Source organism: Spermophilus citellus, assembly GCF_964194105.1.
Source record: "Spermophilus citellus genome assembly, chromosome: 2".
Taxonomy (NCBI): Eukaryota; Metazoa; Chordata; class Mammalia; order Rodentia; family Sciuridae; genus Spermophilus; species Spermophilus citellus.
Window position 1 is genome coordinate 205,301,777 of NC_138183.1, and position 16,794 is coordinate 205,318,570.

The window sequence follows — 16,794 nt, forward strand, 5'->3', positions numbered from 1 at the left end:
ATGGGCCTTGGAAAGTTCGAGCGACTTGCTCAAGCTCGCACAAATGGCAGGCCCTGGAGCCAAGAGTCAAAGTCAGGTTTATCCCACTGCAAGGCTTATGCTTTTTCCAATACCCCATAATGTTTCTTCTGAAACTTTAAAGGGTAAAGAACAAACAGATGGAAAAGCAATAACTGAAGCCAACCGTGGCCTAAAGGGAAGGACAAAATGCAAACATTCTGTTAGCATGTCGGGACTTGGGGAAGAAGGGTTCCTTCCCACATGTCTCTGGGGATGCTGACAGGGAGCCCAGCTCCCTAATGGAAATTCCAGCCCACATGTGAATATGTGCAGCCATGTGAATATATGCTGGTCACCATACATGTGGCATGTGCGCAGGCCACAAAGAGACATGCATGTGCACCCAGTGTGCCCATGCCACACTCTAAATCTCAGCTCATCAGGGATGACCTCTTCAGAAGAAGTCACCTTGTTGGTGGTGATCCTCCACCCATCTAACTCATAGTCCCCCCAGGATTAAACAGCCTCTGTCTGCTAAGAAGCATTTTCCAACCCAAAGAGCTTTTAGCAGCAAGAGTGCATATGTAAAGGTCAGTCCCTCCTTCAACGGACAGTCAAGCCAGGGAAGGGACAAAAGCCAGAGAGGGGCTGCCTGGGGGGTGGCATTTGAAATTATGCATTGCCCTGAGCTGCCTGCAGAGATGCAGTGCCCAAGGGAGAGTTCAGATCTCAGAAGGGATGTGGTCATTTCGTGTGCATCAAAATGACAAGCACTTCCATGCAGAGTATCACCTGGACTGTAAGCACATCATGGCAACCCAGGAAAGCACAGTGCTAACTTCTCTGGTAGCCAGGACACCCAAGAAGGCCCCAGCCACAGAACATTGACAAACAAGCAGGACTGAGTCCCCTTTCCCCAAGCTCCTCAGCTAAACTGCCAGTATAGCTGGCTTCCTAGGCATCTGGCCTACACCCCTGAGAAGGCTTAAAAAACAAAGCAAGCCAATTTCTTGACCTACCCTTGAACCATTCAATATTTGGAAGATGAGGTGCACAGGGAGGTGGCTGGCCACACTCATCTGCTTTGGCAAACACCAGCTCCACCTCCAGCCACTGGGACCCAGCCAGGACCTGAGGTACCCAGACTCCGTCTCTCACTCCTGCAAGTGTCGGGTCCCAGTGCTTCTGGCTCTTCATTTTCCTGAATCTGCCTTCCACTTTCTGTCCCAACCATCCCCCATCCAGCTCCTAGGCCCTGTGGAAGCACCCCTTACCCACACTCTCAGTGAGGCTTGCTTACCCCCCGCCCCCCACACCCATCATCTCAGAACCTACAACCCTCTCACCATAGTTGGCCAGCGCAAGTCAAAATCTGCCACTGTGATGACGTAGAAGGCATGACGGCCTCCCGCCACCACTGAATGAGCCCCATATCTTGACTTAGTCTTCAAGGATTTTTACAACCTAGCACCAGCGAGCGATCCTGCCTGGCATTATCTACTGCCCCCTCCCCCATACTCTGACCTCTACCACACAAACACACCATCTGTTCCCCAACAGAGATGGTATCTGCTACAACAGAGACTCTGAATGTTAATGATTTCTTCTGGGGTCCCTATCCTTCTAACTGATAAATTCCTGGGAAGGCCTAGCACAGAGCAGGCATACAGAAAGTCTAGGTCCGATGAACAGATAGTGAGTGGATGGATGGATGGATGGATGGATGGATGGATGGATGGATGAACAGACAGGTAGGTGGATGAGTGAACAGGAAGTCTTTATTTTCTCTCTCATCATTTTTCATCTGATGCCTCCCTGGGAGACAGACCACCTGACTAGACATTTTCAAACCCAAAGACATCCTGGCCTCCACTTTTAAACTGATTAGTATGAAAAATGAGAATGACAATATCTATAATGAAGAGCTGTTATGAGGATTCAAGGAGAAATGTACAGGAAATACACAGTCCTGTGCCTCCACAGAGTAGGAGACACTATATGGCACTGCTGCTGGAACAAGGTCCTAATGTATAAGTGCCTTTGCCTTCTGATGGGCAGGCCCAGGCCCTTTTACCCTCCTGGTTCTGGTAAGCCGTCTTTCCTGCAGCTGCATTTGGGGTGCTGGGGGACAGAGGATCTCCTGGCCTACTTTGTGCAACTTAGGTCAGGCCAGGCCCCTGGACAGTGAGTAATGCAAAGCATAGTCCAAGTTGGTTGCAGATAATGAGGCCCAGGGGACAGGGCACTCAGAGTGGCTCTTCTCAGCGGGGATTACTCAGTCTGAAGGCCCAGGGCTCTTTTGCAGCCTCGGGCAGTGCCCAGGGCTCAGGTCCTGAAGTTGCCAGGCGTGCCTTCCTCTCCACAAATGAAGGCAGGCACCTCTGTCATCCCCAGCTGCAGGAAAGTCCCTCTCCAATACCCATTTGGAAAGCATGAGAATTAAGACACACCTGTTCTACACAAGAACTGACCTGTCCAAGCAAGCCCCCGTTGGACCTTGATTCTTAGGGTCCTGACTGGCCTCCCTGAATACAAACATCCCCCTTCTAGCCCATCCTCCACATTGCTACCAGAGCAGGCAGTATGAACACAGTTCTGACCCTATCCCTTCATATGCCCCTGCCCAGTCTCATTAGAGGTGTGCCCTTTATGGGGATTGTGAGACCCCACCTGTCTCCCGCCCTGCCCCCCTTGTTTCTGGCTTAAAATGTGACTGCTCACTCTGCCACATGCTCCTGCCATGGCCATAACCCACCCTCAAAAGACCAAAAGCAGTGGGGCTGCCTGGTCTTGGACCTGAATCTGCGAAACTGTGAGCCAAAATGAACCTCTCTTTACTCCATATTTACTCCATGTCAGGTATTTCATTATAGTGACAGAAAACCGATTAACACACCTTCCCGCCTAAAATCTGTTCAACGGAGGCTCGCTTTGCCCTCCTGAGAAGTCTGGACTCCTTGGCAGGTATTCAAGGCCCCACCATGGCCCTCGCAGCCCCCCATTCTTTCCCGCACGCTCTGCCTTCCATTCCTCCCATTCGTTCAACACGTGCAGGTTTGTTCACATGCTTCTCCCTCTCCTTGGCAAGAGTCTCACTGAGGAGACCAAGGTGGGGCTCCAGGTCTGGCTTCTGACTCTGAGTTCCACACGCCTTCACTGGGAAGGGCTTGGGGTTTCCAGGACAGCCCTGCCTCGGGGGGCTGGGGCTGAGGTACCAGGACAGACCTTTTCCATTTCTCACTTCCCAGATCCTCTAAAAGTACCCTCATTTCTAATCCCTGGGTCACTGTGAGCAGCCAGTGGTTACACAAATAAACCACTGGCTACAATCTGTAGCTCCAAAGATCTTAACAGCCCAGCTGCCCAAGAGAGCACAGACTGCCATTTCCATCCAGCCTTGTTCTTAGCTCTCTGCACCGCATTGCACGTCCTAGGGAGACTGCGGAGGCAGGAGTCTGAGGTGGGGATGGTCACTGTCATCCCAGGCCACAAGGAAGGCCTTCTCCCACTCTTTTGAGAAGACACCCCAAAACAAACTATTCCATTCAACACTGGTCTCAGCTAACCCTCTGGTCCCTACCCTCTGCTCCCTCTGACACCAGCATCTTCTGGGGCCCCTGTGTCAAAGCCTCCCCCTTACCAGGGGGAAACCCCTAGAGGTCTCCTACCATGTGCCTCAACCTTCACTCACCTCCATCATAATGACTTTGCACATCCAAACAAGTCCTGAATTGCAATCAGCCTCTGGCACATAAGAGGAAACGTGGACAATTTATCACTTTTCCCCACTGGACCAACTCCACTTTTGTATGCTAAAAGTCTCCCAGCCAAGGCAGCGCCTGTAAAGTCAATGAACAGATCACTATGCTAACTGCAGATCCAACACCAGTACAGATCTTCTCTGCTGATCATGTCAGGTGTTTCCCTGATGGACAGTGGATGCCTCATCTACACTCTCATTTGTATCAATGGACAGATGGTCCCCAGCTTACCATGGTTTGACAGGATTGTTCAACTTTACCATGGTGCAAAATTGATATGCATTCAGTAGAAACTCTTCTCCGAATTTTGAATTTTGATTTTTTTCAGGTTAATGATATAAAATAACTATTCTAATTTTCAACTTCAGTACAATATTCAATAAATTACAAGAGATATTCACCATTTTATTATAGAAGTGCTAGATGATTATACCCAACTAATGTTAAGCTAATGTTAACTTTTCAAAGCACATTTAAAGTAGACTAGGCTAAGCTATGATCTTTGATAGGCTAGGTGTATTCAATGAATTTTTGACTTATGATATATCAACTTATGATGGGCTTATAGGGACATGGTTCCATCCTAAGTGGAGGAACATTTATACTTTATATTTGATGTCTTGGCAGAGATATCTCTTTAGAATACCCAAATTAGTACATGGCTACAGGGTGGGGGTTGGGGGGCTACCATTCCCAGCCTTCCTTAAAACTAGGTGTGGCCCTGTGATTATATGCTTAACAACAGGATATAAGAGGATATAAGTAATTTCCTGGAATTGCCCATAAAGAGAAGAGATGTGTCCTCCTCCTTTTTCTTTTAGTTGGCTGGAATGCTCACATAATGGCTGGAATGGAAGCAGCCATTTTGGACCACAATGTGGAAGGCTTATGTTCATGATGATGTCAATAAACTAAAAAAGAGCCCAGGCCCTGAATACTGGAATAGGAAGACCCCCTGTAGAGAGTTTAACTCTGGACTTCTTAAATCTGAGAGAGAAACACACTCCGTCTTGCTAAAGCTACCATTATACCAGGTTTTCTGTCACTTGCTATAAACCTAATATTAATTGATAGAATAGGAAGATAGGTCAGCAGATGACCTAAAAAGGCTCTATCCACATTCTAGGCATCTTCTTCTGCATCAGTGCCAAACACTCGATGTGGAGCCATTCTGTCCCTCATGCTCAAGCCTCATTAAGGAGCTATTTCCATCTAAATGGAATGTTTGGTCCAGTCCTTAGCCAGACTGACACTGGCTCAGGCTACGTTATCCCTTGCATACTTCTCCACCCCCCAGTCTGGTGGCCACAGGCTGGCTTTTCTGGCCTTCAGCTCTCTCCCATTGTCTCCTGTGCCTGTTCCATGTTGTGCATGGTACAGGTGGTATGTATGTCAGGTGGTGGTTTCCAGGCAACACCTTCTTTGAACAGTTCTAGCAAGTCTAGTGGCCGGTTTGAACCCAAGCATTTCCTCTCCTCCTTCTCCCTCTGTAGGAGACCTGGCCTCCACAAATATCCTTGTAGGCACTTCCCTTGTCAGCCTGCCCTGAAGCAGAATGGGCAGGGGAGGATGGAGTGCTGGGGAAACAAAGTCGAAGGCCTCTCCTGGTTGATCTGACTTCACAAAAAGCCTAGCTTCCTGTCATCCTGATGGAACCTTCTAGAAAAGGAGAAGACTCCATTACACAGTGGCAGATGCCACAGAAAGGGCAGGCTTTGTTCCTTTAAGTTAAAGGCAAGATCCTGGTGGCAGACCCAGGAAGTATGGAATTGACCAGCACTTTACAGGGCATCACAAACCAAGGTACCCAACAGGCAAGACCAGGGGTGGGGACTGCTCAGCTGTGAGCCCCCAGGGGAGCAGGGGATCTGCACTGTCTCAGTTGGTAGCCACAAACCACCTGTGGCTACAGAACACTTGAAATGTAGCTCATGCCATAGAGGAGCTGAGTTTTTTATTTGATTTAATTTTACTTAATTTAAATAACTACATGGGGCCATCTTGAATTCCATAGGTCTAGTGAGGTCAGGCACATAAACAAATAGTTGTCCTAATAGAGATTTAATTGTTATCCCAATAAGCACCATGGAGAGTAAGAACTCCAGTAGCGAGGGTATAGAAGGGAGGACTCTAACCTTTCCTGGGGAGAAGGAACATTTCTCTGAAACAGTCACATTTCAGTGGATAATTCAAATACAGACATAAAAACAACTCTGTATCATACCCTCAACCTCCCCCGCCCCAGTTAACAAAAATCTGAAAGGAAATACACCAAAAGTACATCCCAAATTCTCTACAATGAGCTCATTTTATTTATATAAAGAAAAACAAACCTTTTCTTAGTGGGTCAGCTCAATACTCCATTTCTCTCCAAGGAAAAGTAAACTAAATAAAGCTGCTATTTCGACATGGTCCAAACCTGATTTTTTGCTTTCATCATTTTTTGCCCCATCCTGAAAAAAAATGTACAAGTGGAACTCAAGACCACCCTCTTCAACCCCCCACCCCTTTCCTTCCACCACCAGGACTTCGAAGGCCTGAGGTCCTCGGTGAAGTCATGGAGCACACAGAGATCCCCAAAGCCTGGAAATCTCCAAGAACTCTGGCCTCGCTCAGCTTCCTCAGAATTAAAAGTGCCGGGACCTCCACCAGGTGGACATCACCGCTTACTCCCCTGGTGGGAACAAAGCAGGCTGAAGATTTTGGAAAAGCTGGTGAGGGCCAACCCTGAGAGCCACCGGACGATTGCTCATTTCCTAGGTGGGAATCTCACAAAAGGAAAATTACAAATTTACAAGTGTATTCACTAAAAAGAAGGCAAAGGAGCAATAGCCCCAGAGCCTCCTGTCTTCTCCAGGAGCCCGAATTTCTGGGCAGTGAGCTGCATCATGTGAGAGCTGTCGTCACCCACCCTCTCACCTGCCAGGCCCAGACTGTGGAAAAGGAGCCCAGGACCCTGAGAAAGTTAATGATCCCCCCTCAGCTCCCATATGCATTTGGGCACTCACAACTGCACCCTCGCATGTTAAAGTTGATGTTTCCATCTTCTCAGTAAGAACAGCAACTCTGTGAAAGCTGGCCCGGGTTTGCTCCATCCAGCATCCTCAGTGCCCAGCACAGGGTCTGGTAGGGAGCAGGTGTGACAAATGGCAGTTCAGTTTATGCAAACAGCATGTTGGGACAATATGGTGCTCAGACCCCACCCAGCTTCCTCATGACCATGAGACCTTGGGCAGGTTACTTAGCCTCAGTGAGCCTCATAGTTAGGGTTGAATATAGGAAAGCATCTTCCACCCAGCGTGCAGCCTGGCTCTATGTAGGGATTCAACAGGCAGGGATTACTGTGGACATGCTGGAGGGATGTGCCACCGCTGAGGCACAGCAATTCTCAGAGACCCCTCACTCAACCTCACATGTCTCTGGCTAGAGGCTGGCTTCAGTGTTCTAGCTTCTGGGCAACTCTGTTGGCCTTTCTCAGGGAAGACAGAGACCTCCTTAATACACACTAGGTCCAGCCTCCCTTTGTTCCAAGCCTCTGTCCACTGCCAGTCCTGACGCCTCATGTTCCTGAGCCACTCCAGGCAGGTCAGCCATTGTCAGGAGCCACAGCTTCCCATGCGGGGCCTGCAGACAGCTGCAGGGTATCTGAGCTCCAAACCCTGGCAGAGCTCTGTGCTTTGCTTACTGGGTTTACTTACTTGAGTTTAGTCTTGAACACAAGTTCTCAAGCTATTGACCCGGAACCAACAGAATTAGAATCTCCTGGGGACCTGTGAGATATGCAAATTCTGGATCCCATCACCCACCTTCTGAACCAGGAGTGCTGGGGTGTGAGGCGGAGCCATCTACATTTCAGTCAGCCTCCTAGCAATTCTGAAATACTCTCAAAGCAGAGAACTATCCTAAAGTAAAGCCTACCTCCCCTTTCTTTTTTTATTTATTTTTTGTAGTTGTACACAATAACTTTTATGTATTTATTTATTTATTTTTATGTGGTGCTGAGGATTGAACCCAGGACCTTGCATGTGCAAGGCGAACATTCTACCGCTGAGCCATAACCCCAGCCCCACTCCCCTTTCTTAATCACAACTCTCCCCTCCCCAAACAGGGGTCTTCTCGTACTCCAGGGCTGGGCACTGGTGTTCTGGTCATACTTTCTGGCATGCTCCAGGATTCAGGCCAGCCCCATCCATTATGTTTTGCCTTCTTGATTGAGAACCCAAACTGCTATCCAGAAGGGCTGTGCTTCCCAGTCCCCTCCATAGCCCCTGCCTCGTCAATGAGCAGCTGAGACAAGGGCCTTTGGCTCTTCCTTCTGCGGGCCCCTCCCAGAATCCCAAAAGCCAGAGGGAATCCAAGATTGAGGTCCTGTCTCCATGGACATGATAGGAGAAACAGCTTAAGATGGAAGATGCCCTTGTCACTCACTGAAAGGAGAAATGAGAGAGACCCATGGGCAAGCCCATAGCAGAAAGAGAAATGGGGAGAGGACTGCGGAACACCAAGCTCCCCAGCACCCAGGGTCCCTCACCCTAGCAGACATTGCTGACCAGCTAGTTGTCCCTGCTGCATCCTAGGCAGGCTTTAAGTTTCACTTTCTGCTAAGCTCCAGTCACTCATTGCTGGTTGCTAAGGCCGCCTGCATGTCCCTGATTGCAAGTCCGCAAATGTGGCCCAGAAATCCACTGAACTCCTAGAAAATGCATGGGCACAGCCCTCGGGGAGCACTGGAGAATTTGCCGCAGAAGACCGAGCTGCTCCCCAGCTCTGCCTGCCTGATGCCGTCGTAATTATACATTGATTACCGCTGTCCCTCTGCACCGCTGGTCCCGCACAGCACTTCATAACTACAAAAGGATTTGCTGGTTACAGGCCAGTGGAATCAATCTTCTGATGAGCAGCATGGGCTCCGGGCAACAACACCCTCTGCTAACACCCAGGCTTCTTCCCACCTCCGCTCAGGTTCATCTCTCTGCACGGCTGATACCCAACACCCACGCACCTGCTGTGAAAGTAACGCCTCCAGGTGTGGCCTCCCCACAGCTCCCGCTGCTGCCCACACCCTCCTTAGCCATCTCCCCAGACAGCTTGCTCCCCCTCACCCCAGCTCAGCCTCTGCTGCAGGAGGAGCCGCTGTAAGGAGCACAGTCACTGTGTGGAGAGGGGCTGCAGAGAAAAATGGGGGTCACAGTGAGTGGGGACAGACGTTCTTCAAGATGCCTGTTCTCTGTGTCTCTGAGTGTTTCCAGGATGGTTTCTGTGACAGACATAATGTGGGGCTGTTAACAGGGGTTAAGTGGGGGAAATGATGGGGAGGGGTTGGAAGAGAAGTGTCTGTAGTTGCATTGATTTAGGACAGTCATCCTGGCCATCAACCAGGATTTCTGACTATCCAGAGTCTTTGAGTCTGTAGTATAGTTAATGAATGTTGTCTCTCCATGTCCGCGGTTCCCCATCCCTGTCTGCAACCAACCATGGACTGAAAATATTTTTTAAAATGACATCTTCATTGAATATGTTCACACTTTTTCTTGTCACTATTCCCTAAATAACACAGTAGAATAACTATTTACATAGCATTTATATTGTATTAAGTATTATAAGTAATGTAGAAATGATTTAGAGTACATGGGAGGATACACGTGGGTTACATCCAAATACGATGACATTTTATATAAGGGACTTGAGCATCCTTGGACTTTGGTACCCTTGCGGAGTAGAGTAAGGTCCTTGGAACCATTACTCACAAATAGTTAGAAATGACTATATTTAGGTCATTCCCCCAAAAGATGCTCACATGTATTTGTCCACAGCACTCTATTCTGTGGAGCCTGGCAGGGAACCAGTGTTCCAGGGAACACGCCTTGGGAACTGGCACTGTCTCTGCTGTGTGGGGGGAAGTGGGGCTGATTCCCTCACATGGTTCATCCACATCCATCTCTCCATAGACATCTCATGGAAAGGAATGAACAGCCAGACTTGAGGCCTGCAGTGTCCAAACCCATGGTCCCCAGCAAGGGCATGAGGACCCTAAAAGGAGCAATAAAAAAGGGTGAAGGGCAGCAGAGGCTGGTGCTGAGCATCAGGCTGGTCAGGAAACAATTCTTGGACCTACCCTTGTAGACACCTTCCTACACATTTTGGAATAATGGTCTCATTGAATCCTACCAACAATACTCAACCAAATCTATGCATCATTATTGCCATTCTACAAGTGTGGAGGCAGATTCCAAGAAGCTAAGAAACTTGGAGCTATCAGGATTTGCAATAAGGGTTCAAGATGATCAATCCTACTAAGGACCCCGGATGGAAATCCTGGCTGGCCACAGGAGGGTAGAGGGAGACTCTGCCCACTACTACCATTCATGCCAATCAAGCTGTCAAGAACCCAGGCCCTTCTGCAGGGGTTCTATTTTCATGAATCCTACCTCAAGAATATTCCTCTGATTTGCGGGAGTCAGTGTCTTCTCTTTCCCAAACCCTGATGAATCCACACTCTAGTGCCCCAGTGTTTGGTAGAGTCAGACTAGGGGAGCATCAGCCAGGAGTGAGCATGTGCCCAATGAGTGCAGTTAAGACCACAATCCAGCATAAGTCTCCAGTGACAAAACCCTCCTGGGTTCTGGTTTGACTTTATCCTGCTCAGTTTGTTTGGGGGAAAGTGAGTTATTCTCTGCGAAATAATTCCCTGAATCCTATAATTTCCAACAGATTGAGATCCATGCCTGGCAAAGACATTTGGTGCAATCCTTTCCCAGCCCTCCCAGGAAACTTCAAGTCCAATACAGAAGGCAAGGCCGGCACAGGAGAGAGGACACTTTTGGTGTGGGTCTGGGGAAAGAACTCACTTGCCCTAGATCCTCCAACCAGCAGTGCTACTGGGCACTTCAAAATAAGCCACCGTTCACTACTCTTGCCCCATTCATCCACAAAAGTTTAATGAGCACCTGCTGTTTGCCCAGACAGATTTCGGAAGCTAATCTTTGTGAGCGAGAGCTACATGACAGGTTTACTTCACCAAATCTTCACTACAGAGCTCTGACACGAGCAGTATTATCTCCGATGTTCTAGAGGGGAGACTGAAGTTCAGGGAAGTCAAATTACTGGCAAAAGTTCACACAGCCATGGTGATCTGTCATCGGGAGTCAATTTCCTTCCTCCTTACTGTGCTTCTCTACCACGCGGCCTGCGCAGTGGTTTCATTAATGAGGTTCTAGGCATAAAGTTAGTTAGAAGAGATCGAAATAAAACACACAAACCAGTTACCTTATTTATATTGCTAGGTCCGAGACGGCTCACCTCTCTGGTTCCCACCTCTAGCCGCCCAGCAGGGCAGCGAGGATTACTCAGGGCTAGCAGGAGAGAGAGAGAGCAAACACGCCTGGGAGTAGCCCTTTATTAGGGAACAAGAGATTCAGGGGAGAATTCCATCCAATGAAGGTTGAGGGGGGGCTGCACTCCAAGGTCAGGGTCAGTTATTGGGTCCCCGGGGTCAGTGGTCAGGCACACCCCCACACGGATGGGCTCTCTCATCAGGAAGGGGTCGGGAAAGCTCCGACACAGCCAAAGCGCCTCAGGCCCTTAACGGGAGCCACCCAATCACGTGTCAGAATGGCTTCCCACATGCTTCTCTTCTGGACTTCAGAAGGCTTAACAATATCATCTTCACTGTCTGAATCATGTGCAGAACTGATCCTGCCTTGGCACCAGCTAAAGATGACGGGATCTGGGACAGAGTAGCAACCCTAGCCATCTGTCAGAGGCACAGGGATCCCCACAGCACAGGTAAGGTCTGGTTGTCTCACGTCTGGGTCGGAAGCTGGGAGCTAAATTGTGAAACCTTTGGTCCAGACTCTAACCTGCTGCCAGGAGTTGAATGATCATGGTCAAGGTGAGGAGCTCCCTCCCTTCCCTAAATAAAGCAGGAGCTTCCCCACCTCCCATGGCTTTTCCTCACTGGCTGATGCTTCATTATACACCTATATGTCTGCTGCTTCAGCGTCTGTGACAGCCACTGAAACAAAAGTTTCATCACCCCCATTCACACAGCATTCCTGGTGTCGCACATACCCAGCACAGAGAAGGTTTAAAACTATTTGTCAGATGAATAAATGAACAGAAGTCCAATGTGGTCAAGGAAGATGCAAAAGGGCACATGGCACACCTCTTGCTCTGGAGGAATTCAGGGCACTACAAGAACTTGCTAATGAATAACCAGACCCATTTCAGTAGCTCCAGTATCTAAAGGGAGTAAAGAAGTAGATTCCAGATTACATACCTTTAGTGACACCCATGAGAGGTTCTAAGAGACTTACACTAGTGGTGGTCTGTGCACTAGGAGCCCATGTGGCCCATTGCACTGAGTTGCATAATTCCCCCCCCCTCCATCAAAAAAAAAAGTCACGTCCACCCAGAACTTCAGAATGTGACTTTATTTGAAAATAGGGTCTTAGCACATGTGATTAGTTAAGATGAGGTCATGGCATATTAGAATGGGCGCTATTCCAATGACCAATGACCTTATAAGATGAGAAAACAGAGATGCAAAGATACATACAGAAAGACATCTAAAGACAGAGGCAGCAATTGGAGTGATCTATCTATCAGTCAAGGAACTCCACGGATTGCCAGCAACCACCCAAAGCTCAGAAGAGGCAAGGAAGAATTCTTCCCTAGAGTCTTCAGAGGGAGGATACCCTGTAGACACCTTGATTCCAAGCTCTAAACTCCAGAAATCTGAAAGAATAAATTCCTGTTTTAAGTCACCCACTCTGCAGTACTTTATTACAGCAGCCCTAGGAAATGAACACACCCACCAAGTACACATCCTGCCAGATTTACCTCATTTCCTTAATGGAATTACCAGAACATTAAAGTAATGGGCAAGTCTTCCTGCAAGGATACACCTCCCTCAGCCAGAGGCTTATCAGATCACGGGCATCCTCAGACACGCTCCATGGTCAGATGGAACAGCCTGGCTGGACCAAGGGCTCTTGTCTCAAAGAGATGGACTCTTCTCCAAAGATTTTCAGCATATTATGGGAAAGAGGCTGAGGTCTGTGAGAATGTGATGCAGGACTATCTGGACATAAATCTGGTTTGCATCCCCTGTCTTTTCAACAGCCCTAGAGCCTAGATCAAACACAAGTCAACACCGAAATGAACAGAGTGCTAAGTCCATCGATACAGCAAAATCATCAGGTAGAGTTGGTGGGACCTAAGAAGGCTCCATGGACAAAACTTGAGGTTCAAAGGAGGAAACTTGGGCAGAGAAGGGAGTGATATTAGTTGCTCAAGTAAGCACAGTGAGATGGGGACCAAAATAATCCCAGGGTTCTCACAACCGTGCAGTAGAGAAGGTCAAACTCCTATGTTCAATTAGGGAGTCAGCCATCAGGGGTGTGCAGGTTATAAAATTATAGGGGATTCCACTCACACGAAGTTTACCCCTAGAATTCTTAGCACACACCCTGCACCCCAGCCATGGGTAGGCTGTATGACAATCACCATGTCTGCCTGGAGCGCCATTGCGGAGGTTGCAAAAATGTCTGTGGAGTAAGTCCCCAACATGGCACCAGTTAACTTAGGCTTCCATTCATGGGTAATTATGAAATACACATAACTCGTGAAAAATAATTCAATCTCACTTCTGTGCAAGATGGCGGCCTTGAGTAAAGTAAATACAAATGTGAAATTTCTAGCTGGCTCCAACTTATCACCTCTGTTGAGTATCTTCTCAGTTTGCATGTGGAGACTGTACCAGGCAACTGCCAACCACCTCACCAACCCTACTGCCAGCTGCCAGCACCTTGAAGTTGGCAGCATCAGCTGAAATTCTGGGGTCAAGCAGAACACAGTACTATGTGCACACAGCAAATGCTTCTGAGGTATCAGTGCCAGCCACCATTTTCTTTAGTTCATGAGTGGCTGATGCCATCCAGTTACGAATGACAGAAAAAGATGCAGCAAAACTACAATCCCAAGTAATTTCAGATGCTATGTTCAGTGCATTTTATAGTCTAAAGAACATAAAGAAAAAGGTGTACAGATTTTATTACCAGAAAATGTTTCTCCCTATTCCCAACAAATTAAATGTTGGACAAATACTTCAAGGATATTAGATAGAAGAGGTGTGTGTCATCAGTCTGCACAGGAGGACCATGGGACTCAATGAGACTCTGATGCAAGCTGTGTGATTTTCCCACACAGTCCCAGGACACTAGCACTGGATGGCCCTTGGAGATGGTCCAGTCCAGCTGTTTTCAGGCTCTTGAAAGAAACTTCAGGATGCCACAGATGTACTTCCAGGCTCCTTCACACAGGAGAGTATCTGAGCCTCTCCCTTCCCTAACCAGAAAGACCCCCATTTTAAAATCTGTTTAATTTTTGGAGCTCTGTGTTAGATTTCATTTTTCATGTTAGTTGTTTTGTTTTGATTTCCTTTTTTTTGTGTGTGTGTATGCATGTGTGGTGCTGGGGATTGAACCCAGGGCCTCCACACCCCCAGGCCTTTGTTAGAATTTTTTTTTAAGTGCAGCAATTACTGCTGTTAACCCAGTAACTTTGTTGTGAAAAGAACAGGCCCTATAACTAGGGAGACTGGTTTCATCCCTTATCTCTGCCACCTACTAGCTATGTCTTTAGGAAAAAGTCCAGTCCCTCTCTTTGCTCATCTGAAAAGTGGAGATAACAATATCTACCTCCTAGGATAACAACAGTTATTTGTAAAAAAAACAGGACAATATGTGGCATATGCTAAGCACACAGGAACTGTTAATTTCTAATTTTGCTATTTTACATCTAGGCTCTACAGAAGGGGAATCTTAGACTCAGAGAGACAAAGCAATTGTGTCCAAGGTTGGTGTCATTTGGACCCAGAATCCTTGGCTCTGAAGGTAAGGTACTTTTATGCCACCTGACTGGCTCTCATGACCACCAACCATCAAGAAGACGTGCCCACATTCCTGGTGACCGCAGCCAGCACTTGTCAATCTACTGAGTCCAACAGTTCCCCAGCTTCAAGTGGAAGCTGATTATTTGTCCAACTCAATTGAAGAAGAATTCAGCTATGAGTGTTTTTGAGCTGCTTGAACTGTCCCCAAAGTGGGCCCGAATGATTGAAATGGAAGTCAGCTGGCGGCAGGGTGGGTGGACATGGACCTCAACCACTCTGCCCTCTCCAGGTCTGCCAGTGCCACCAAGCTCCCCACACGGTGCCCTGTCTCTGCCATGATGTTTAGAAAACACCGTCTCCCCTGGATTCCAAGATGCTCATTTCTTTTTCACACTGCAATGTTTCTGAGATGAATCCTACTATTGATATGTACTTCCATCACGGTAGTTTTCCCCTCTGAAAAAGTATTATTAAATCGATGTTGAGTAGTAGAATTGGTGGCATAGTAAAATAGAGAAAAAGCAGTACCTTGTAACTGATGTAATAGGACACTCCATTTCTCTAGAAAAAGATAAGAGAGAAAAATGGCTCAAGTCACACTATTGGATGCCTGCCCGTACCCCAGCTTGTGTGTCTCAATACATCCAAGGTGTCAAACAGGGTGCGGCGGGGCTCTCCTCGTAGGTAGAGGCTGGCTGCGCCCCAGGCCTGGGGCAAGTGGCAGCAGGAATGGCTGTCCCTCACACTTGGAATCATGGGCGTTCACTACCCATCTCCACAGACATGGGGATGGAAAGTCCAGCCCGGGCTCAGAGTTTCCTGGCTGCTGCCCCAGCAGCCTGAGGACTGGGTGAGGCTCTCAGTTGACAGCTTCCCTAGCCAGGAAAGCACCCTGGAGATACACCGTTCCTGCCTCTCCATGGTATCATGGCTGAGAGCTAGGGTTCCGAGAGGTACCTCAGGGGGAAACTAACATCTGCACTCAAGGAGGAAGTTGCTGCAGCCCCCACATCCTGCCCCATGGCCAGAGCAGCACCGTTCTCACCTCCAAGTCTGGAATGTTTTCCTGGCAAGGCCACAGGGCCTGGGTGTGGGAGCCTCAGCCTGCCCAGGCTTGCACCTCGGCCCCAGCACCTCCTCAGCGGCATCACTTGAGCTTCTGCTTCCAGGGTTGGAAAACAGAGGTGCAGAGGTGCGCCAGGTCAGAGCATCTCCCACACAGGCCGCCAGGAGGGCAGCAAAGGCTTGAGGGGGATGGAATGCCAGGAATGTGACCCTGCACCCAGCAAGTCCACCTTAAGTGTGGGTCTAGAGATTTAATGTTTGCCTAGCAAATGGCTGTCCAGCCTTTGAAAATTCAGCCCAATAATCACGTCTGCCTTCCCCTTCCCCTCGATTTTTGCTATTTTACATCTAATTTTGCTATTTTACATCTACACTCTACAGAATCTCGGACCCAGAGGGACAAAGAAATTGTGTCCAAGGTTGGTGTCATTTGGACCCAGAACCCTTGACTCTGAAGGTGCTTTTATACGCAGGGTGGGGGTCATCTCACCATCCATTGCTGGCCTCACACTAGAACTGTCTGCTCATTTCCCATCTTACAGGGGAGCTTGGGGACAGCAGGGACTGAGATGTGATCATCTCTGTGCCCTCAGACCTTAGAATAGGACCTAGCACCAAGGACACCCTCTTGACTGTTCAACATATGGAGTGGAACAGGACAAGACAGGGTGCAATGTACACAATGGTTATGACAGATCTTTCCAAAGCATAAAAAAGACATTTGCTCGAAGAAGATTCAGGGAGGGAAAAAATAACTTTAATATGAGAAGCGATTCACCAGGTGATACCCAGTGTCTTTAAGGCCCAGGACCTGCAAACATCAGATCCAGGGAAGCTCTCGGGGTCCTGCTCATGGGAGAAGCCTCCTTCAGAGCCAACAGAAAGCCTGTGAAAAGCTCTGCCCAACACAGCTCTGACCAGTCCCCTCTGGCTGCAGGCCCACGGCAGTGGCACAGGACACAGAGGCAGCTCACCACACCAGAGGCCCAGCCAGCCAGGGAGTGGGTGGCTCATGTGCCTGCTCATCTTAATAGTGCTGCAGGGACCACTCTCTTAGGTCCTCAGGCCCCATCA

General features: G+C 48.5%; 1 protein-coding gene across 6 annotated transcripts in view; it reads right to left on the minus strand.

Moving 5' to 3' along the window:
- GALNT18 (polypeptide N-acetylgalactosaminyltransferase 18) overlaps nt 1-16,794 on the minus strand; it is a 335,833-nt gene that overhangs the window by 263,211 nt on the left and 55,828 nt on the right. The gene's annotated exons all lie outside the window — the stretch shown is intronic.